Raw genomic sequence first — 7,671 nt, 5'->3', positions numbered from 1 at the left:
TAAAACGAAATAAATCAAACAAGTTGATAAACTAATGCTGCAGAAATCCACACGGTCGTGTGGAATTTTCGCACGCCCGTGTGGATCCACGGGGCATGAAAACCCCACGGCCACGCTTCAAGAATCCAAAAATACACAGTAAAATCACTTCTACTTCGTTCTAAACATAAATCATCTTTCTAATTGAAGAAACATAGTATTATTAACAAGATTAATTGATGGAAAACATGAATTGGCAAAGAAAATTATAAATATGTCTTACCAATGAGATGGAATAAGGAAATGAAGAACCGGCAGGAAAACCGCACAAAAATCCTACCAAATTGGCGCTATGGAGTCAGAGACTGATGTGAGAATGTTTCCAAACGAATAGAGGACGTGAAGAGGTGGGAGAAACTAATCTTCTTTAAAAAGAACTCGCGCCCCTTGGCGTTCTGTGCATCCACACAGGCGTGTGGAAATTGCCCACGCCCATGCGCCTCATTATAAGAGAGCCATAGGGGCGCACGCACACCCCTGTGCTCTCTCGGGAAAACACTCCTTCGTCTCTGACTGCTTTCGCACGGGCGTGTGGAAAATACCCATGCCCGTGCGCCCGACCCACAAGGGCAGCCGCACGTCCCTGTGGCTTCCCTAAACATCCGAGAGAATTGCCAAATGTTCTACAAGCCCGTGCGGAAATTCCGCACGGGCGTGGACATTCACATGCCCAACTCACAGGGGCAGCCGCACGCCCCTGTGTTTTCTCGGGATGGAGAGAACTCCTCTGCAGCATTTCGCACGGGCGTGTGGAAATTACCCACGCCCGTGTGTGGTTCACAAGTTTGCCCACAGGGGCGAGTCCACGCCCCTGTGTGCTCTCAGGATAATCCGCCCAACTCTGCAGGAATTCACATGCCTGTGCAGAAATTACCCACGGGCGTGTGACAGTCACATGGTTGTTTCACAGGGGCAGCCGCACGCCCCTGTGCCTTCTCTGGATGAGCTCGCAATACAAATCCACAGGCGTGCGGAAATTCCACACGCCCGTGTGTCTTCACTAGATGCCTTAGAAAAACCTGCAGGCTCTGCAGAAAATTTTTGAACATGTTCATACACTCAGAGCCTGCCTAGTATGCAAGTTTTACCAGCGAAAAACATGGAATAAAGCTCAAACGACATAACTTCACCAATTCCACATGAAAACACACGATGAAAATTCAAAGCCCTCAAGAAAATCTCAGCAAAAGCATCTAAAAATCAAGACACCAACACTCCACAGTTTATTCATGCAAACTTTCATACGGATCCGGATTGAACACTACATGTATTCATCAACAATCTCATCAGTAGTGTCTAGAAAGTATAAAGTGTCATCGAAATCAAGAGAATGCCGCATGACTTCAGCAAGGCGGTATGTGAGCTTGTCATCTCCAACTCTCAATGTGAGCTCTCCGCCGTCCATGTCAATCAAAGCTTTGGAAGTCCGCAAGAACGGTCTCCAAAGTATCAAGGGTACATCCGCATCCTCATCAACATCTAGCACTACAAAGTCAACCGGAAAATTGTACTTGTCCACCTTGACAAGCACATCTTCAATGATGCCTCTCGGATGTTGCACTATTCGGTCCGCTAGTTGCAATGTCATCCAAGTAGGCCTAGGCTCGCCCAAGCCTAGCTTTTGAAAAAAAGTGTATGGCATAACGTTGATACTAGCCCCTGAGTCCGCCAATGCCATTTCCTCACCTAAATTGCCAATATTACACGGAATGATGAAGCTTCCTAGATCTTTCTTCTTGTTCGGCATGTTCTTTTGCAATACCGCCGAGCATGAAGCATCTAAAATCACTGAAGCACTTTCCTCCAACTTCCTCTTGTTAGTCAACAAGTCTTTCAAGAACTTCGCATACTTAGGCATTTGGGCCAATGCCTCAACAAAAAGAATATTGATGTGGAGCTGCTTGAACAAACTTAGGAACTTCTTGTACTGTTCATCACCTTGGTCATTTTTCAATCTAGAGGGATAGGGAATTCTTGGCTTGAAAGGTGGGGGTGCCACCTCTTTCTCTTTGCTCGTCCCCTCTTCTACCTCTATAACCTCGGGTGCGTGTTCTTTTGGCATCTCACTCGGAAGCCTACCTTCAACCTCACGACCACTTCTCAAAGTGATCACCTTCACATGCTCTCTAGGGTTGGTCTCTCTATTGCTCGGCAAGCTTCCATGTGGCCTTTTAGAGAGAGACTTCGCAATTTGCCCCACCTGATTTTCAGGGTTATGCAAAGAAGCGGTGTGGTTGCGAAGTGTAGCCTCGACTGATTCAAACCTTGTATTCGCAGATTGTACAAATCTAGCCAAGTGCTTCTCTAAGTCAGTCATTCGGGTTTCCAAACCTGAGACTCTGTTTTCCACCTGAGGGGCTTATTGTTGTTGTTGTTGGAAACCCGGTGGCCCCATGGCCTTTTGTGGACCCTGATTACTCCATGAGAAATTTGGATGATTCTTCCAACCCGAATTGTAGGTATTGCAATATAGGTTTCCTTGAGGTCTCATGCCATTACCTACAAAATCAACGTTCTCCACCGAAGAACCATCACCAATAGAGATTGGGCAATCGGAGGGAGCATGTCCTTCATCACACCCGTTGCAAATAGTCACGGCCGCCATTCTATTTGAAGTTAGAAGATCTAACTTCTTACTTAAACTCTCCACTTGAGCCGCCAATGAAGTTACCGCATCTATTTCATGGAGACCGGCCACTTTTTTCTTCTCCCTAGCGTTCCATTGGTAGCTGTTTAACTTTATTTCTTTAATTAACTGACTGACTTCATCGGGGGTATCGCTACCTAAGGTACCTCCTGGCTGCCGCATCCAACAGTTGCCTTGTACTCGGGTTCAAACCATTATAAAAAGTTTGAACAATCATCCACTCCAGGAATCCGTGTTGCAGGCACTTTCTCAGGAGCTCCTTGAACCTTTCCCATGTCTCAAATAGAGACTCTAATTCCAACTGAACAAAGGATGAGATCTCATTCCTAAGCTTTCCAGATTTTCCGGGAGGGAAATAACGGGCAAGAAAAGCTTCTACCATCTCCTCCCATGTGGTAATCGATGCTCTAGGTAATGAGTGTAGCCACTGCTTCGCTCTCCATTTTAGGGAAAATGGGAATGCTCTCAACTTGATGGCATTATCCGTCACTCCGTTTATCTTCAGCATATCACACACCTCGAGAAAACTCTCTATATGACTATTTGGATCCTCATCGGCCAAACCGTTGAACTGTGCGGATTGCTGCAACATGTGGATGAATGCCGGCTTCAACTCAAAGTTCCGAGCTGTAATTGTGGGACGCACAATACTCGATTGTGTCCCCAACACTGAAGGTCTGGCATAATTAGATAATGTTCGCTGTTGCTCGTTTTGTTCTACTGCCATGTTTTCAGATCCTTCCACTTCCAAATCAGCTAAATTAGACTGTTCTTGCACAGGCTCTTTCCCTTTTTTTCTAAGTGTACGTTCAAGCTCAGGATCTCCTTCAACCAATATTGAGAGATTCCCTCGGGTTATAACCTGGTGCTGCACCTAAAAAGAAAGAAAAAGAAATCAGAACGATGATAGAATAAGAAGATAGGAAATAGAATGTATGGTGAAATAGCTAAGAAAACAAAGTGCAAAGTATCTCTAAACGCTTACTCCCCGGCAACGACGCCAAAAACTTGATAAGGTCCCCTTGCGTATATCCCGCAAGTGCACGTGTTTATCGAAGTAATAATCCCGGATGAACGGGTATCGAATCCACAAGGAGTAGGGAATAAAAACACTTAATCCGCTTCTTAGCTATGTGAAAAATCAATAGTGATAAGTGTGACAATGATTCAATTCTCACAAGTAAAATCAACAAGTAAGAGAGCACGAGTAAAGGAGAAGGTAAGGCAATCGATAAAGATGGGGTACTCGGATAATGCTCAGCCTAGGACGATTGCTTCAAGTGTAAGAACACACTATTATGCTTCCTAATCAATGCAATTGTGAGTCATGAAAATCCTTTATTGCATAGTCCCAAATCTAAGGTCAACTATGCCTAACTCTATACATGTCACGGAGGAGAAATCGAACAATCTCAATACCTCACACTCGCATAGAGTTGCAATGAGCTCTAGGGATTCCAAATGATAAATCTCTTCCTAATTATAGACCTAACCCTTTGGTCCAGGTGGAAGGCCCCTAACCATGATTAAGCCCTAGATACTAAGATCACCTCAACGCTTCACACCATTGCACGCGCAACTAAGCCCCAGTGGAGGGTCATCCCTTAGACCATTCATTCTATTATGGCCGCAAAGAACTCGATGAACGGAGGTAGAATCTATCACGTCGGAGGGGAAAGGGGACGCTCCTGTGCCTCTCGACTCACCCTCTCAACCCTCTCCAACTTAGCTTTGTCTAACGCTCGTGGTGTGTCACTCACTCACAAGGTTACCAACAAGAACTATCAACCCTAGTGTTACTTTAGGGGAAATGTTCACACAATCAAGCATTCAAGGTTGGAACTCACAATAAACATCAATTAATTGAAAGCATAATAAAGAGATTCAATGAAACAAATACATCCTAGGGTTCACAAATACCGAAGTACCCATTAGGGGTTTAGTTATCTATGGAGCTAAGTACAATCAAAGAAATAGAATGTAAAAGCAATGAATCCATAAAGAAACCCCCTCGATGGTCGTGTCGATGGTCTTGTAGAGAGTCCTCTACTCGTTGCAAGGGATCCTTTGTTCGGCCTAGGATACACCTCGTCGGATCGATGCTGACGAAAGCTCTCCCAATAACCTTCTTCCAAACGATGCGCGATGTCGGAGCCGTAGAACCTCTACAAGACCCTAGCCAATAGCCCTCAAAACCCTAGTCAAAGCCCTCTCTCAAGTTAGGGAAAAGATGGAGAAAAGAATACTGAAATCGGGGTTGAATTGGTCTTAAATAGGGCTGGAGTCGGGCGACTACACGGGCATGTGGATTTTTCGCACGCCCATGTGGAATTTGCACATGGGCGTGGATAATTTCCACACGCCCGTGTGGATTCTCTGAATTCCTGTTTTCTCGGTCGGCTGTGAACATTGCTGCTACAGTACCTTGCTACAATGCTCTGCTACAGTATCCGGCTTGAATAGCTATCGGGGTAACGCAAACGGGCACACGTTTACGTCATGGATCACTTGCTTCTTCAATGATAGACAAGTTGGTGGAGATCTTGTTCTATGTGCATAAGTCGGAATGCTTGAGTGTGACTGCCCTTGTGCCCCTCCAAATGGTTGTGTAAACTCAAATACGGGGAGGATGGCACACACTCTAGCATCTCGCACCCGACTTATATCTTCGCGTTTGAACTTTAGCAAGATTTCGTCCAAAATCGGTGCATTACGATCCACATTGGCTTCTTTCCTTCATACTCGGCCTCACAACCCTACCTGCACGAAAGTAATATAAAAACACACATATTAATGTAAAAACCCGAGAAAAGTTGACAAGGTCCCCTTGCGTATATGTTAGTAGTGGGGTACCCGGAGTAATAATCCGGGTACCCTACTCACACGGGTGAGCGGGGTCGAATCCACAAGGGTTTGTCGAAGTAATAATCCAGGGTTTAGCAATGAATACATAAAGAAACCCCCTCGATGGTCGTGTCGATGGTCTTGTAGAGAGTCCTCTACTCGTCGCAAGGGATCCTTTGTCCGGCCTAGGATACACCTCGTCGGATCGATGCTGACGAAAGCTCTCCCAATAACCTTCTTCCAAACAATGCGCGATGTCGGAGCCGTAGAACCTCTACAAGACCCTAGCCAATAGCCCTCAAAACCCTAGTCGAAGCCCTCTCTCAAGTTAGGGAAAAGATGGAGAAAAGAATACTGAAATCGGGGTTGAATTGGTCTTAAATAGGGCTGGAGTCGGGCGACTACACGGGCATGTGGATTTTTCGCACGCCCATGTGGAATTTGCACATGGGCGTGGATAATTTCCACACGCCCGTGTGGATTCTCTGAATTCCTGTTTTCTCGGTCGGCTGTGAACATTGCTGCTACAGTACCTTGCTACAATGCTCTGCTACAGTATCCGGCTTGAATAGCTATCGGGGTAACGCAAACGGGCACACGTTTACGTCATGGATCACTTGCTTCTTCAATGATAGACAAGTTGGTGGAGATCTTGTTCTATGTGCATAAGTCGGAATGCTTGAGTGTGACTGCCCTTGTGCCCCTCCAAATGGTTGTGTAAACTCAAATACAGGGAGGTTGGCACACACTCTAGCATCTCGCACCCGACTTATATCTTCGCGTTTGAACTTTAGCAAGATTTCGTCCAAAATCGGCGCATTGTGATCCACATTGGCTTCTTTCCTTCATAATTGGTTTCACAACCCTACATGCACGAAAGTAACATAAAAACACACATATTAGTGTAAAAACCCGAGGAAAGTAATGCTCAACATAAGAAAATAATGCTTCTCATTCATATCGCACCAGCACTTATCAAAAGTAATGCTCAACATAAGGAATGAACGCTTCACATTCATATCGCACAAGTACTTATTAGTCTCCCAAGAGCTGGAAAAGTTCATAACAATCATACATCTCTTGAGCTTGAAATAAGGCGTATAGATGATTGAAGGAGATTTTTCTGGCTTGTATGGAGTGATCACCTTGCAAGAAAATATTTTGTCCATTCCACCAAAATTCCGTGTTCAGATTAGCATAGTCATGAGTGACTTTGCCGAGTACTTGGAGCCATTGCACGCCAAGCACAACATCCGGTCCATGAATAGGTAGCACATAAAGATCTATTGAGGATTTATGTGTCTGAAGTTCCAAAGGTGTATTATGCCAACATTGGTGGCATGCCAAGGAATCTCCATTATCGATGTATACCCGAATGATTACATTGGAGTGGTTGGTAGCTACAACTTTTCTACTTGTTCTAGTTTGATGAAGTTGTGAGTACTACCTTCGTCGATTAATACCTGCACCGAATGTCCAAAGATAGTGCCAACTTTTCCCTGTCCCGCCATAGTATTGAGACTTGAAATATCACCCGATATGACCATGTCCTCTACTTTATCTTGAGCTGTTAGGATGGGATCATTTGGGTCGTCATCCGAGCCAAACAACATATGGAAGCGACATTTATGATTGGCGGGCCAGTTTTTATCACACTTGTAACAAAGACCTTGCTCTCTTTTTTGTTTGCATTTTAGCTGGTAAAAGTTTCAAGATGGGTACTGATGGTAGGAAATATTTGGTTTGTTGCTTGAGTGGTGGGTTGTGTGGTATTGGTTTGGGTGGGTTGGTTATAGTGTATATGTGTGGTTGTGAGTTATGAATGAAAGGACCATGATGTGGCTGCCATTTTGGAGGTTTGCGAGAAGAGCTTTGACACTCCTTTTGCAATTCTACATATTTGGCTTCACATTCATGAGCTAACACAAAAGCATAAGAAAAGAATACTTCGTATTACTAATACACAAACACTTATCAAACTCTCCCACACTTAAGCTTTTGCTTGTCCTCAAGCAAAAATAAAACATTGAAGCATAGAAGAAGGAAATATTTAAAGTGCTTGGCCTTAGGTTCACTAAAGCATGCAAAGGAAGCATTCTACAAGTAAGGGAAATTTCATCACTAAATACGAAAAATCAATG

General features: G+C 44.5%; 1 non-coding gene across 1 annotated transcript; it reads left to right on the top strand.

The window, feature by feature from the left end:
* Positions 1-2,913: 2,913 nt before the first annotated feature.
* Positions 2,914-3,020, top strand: LOC120276612. Its single transcript, XR_005541325.1, has one exon. It is a non-coding gene; the product is annotated as a small nucleolar RNA R71 (small nucleolar RNA).
* Positions 3,021-7,671: the final 4,651 nt, after the last annotated feature.

Source organism: Dioscorea cayenensis, chromosome 14, assembly GCF_009730915.1.
Source record: "Dioscorea cayenensis subsp. rotundata cultivar TDr96_F1 chromosome 14, TDr96_F1_v2_PseudoChromosome.rev07_lg8_w22 25.fasta, whole genome shotgun sequence".
NCBI classification, from domain to species: Eukaryota; Viridiplantae; Streptophyta; class Magnoliopsida; order Dioscoreales; family Dioscoreaceae; genus Dioscorea; species Dioscorea cayenensis.
The sequence above is the reverse complement of the archived record's forward strand: the minus strand, read 5'-3'. Positions and strand labels throughout refer to the sequence as shown.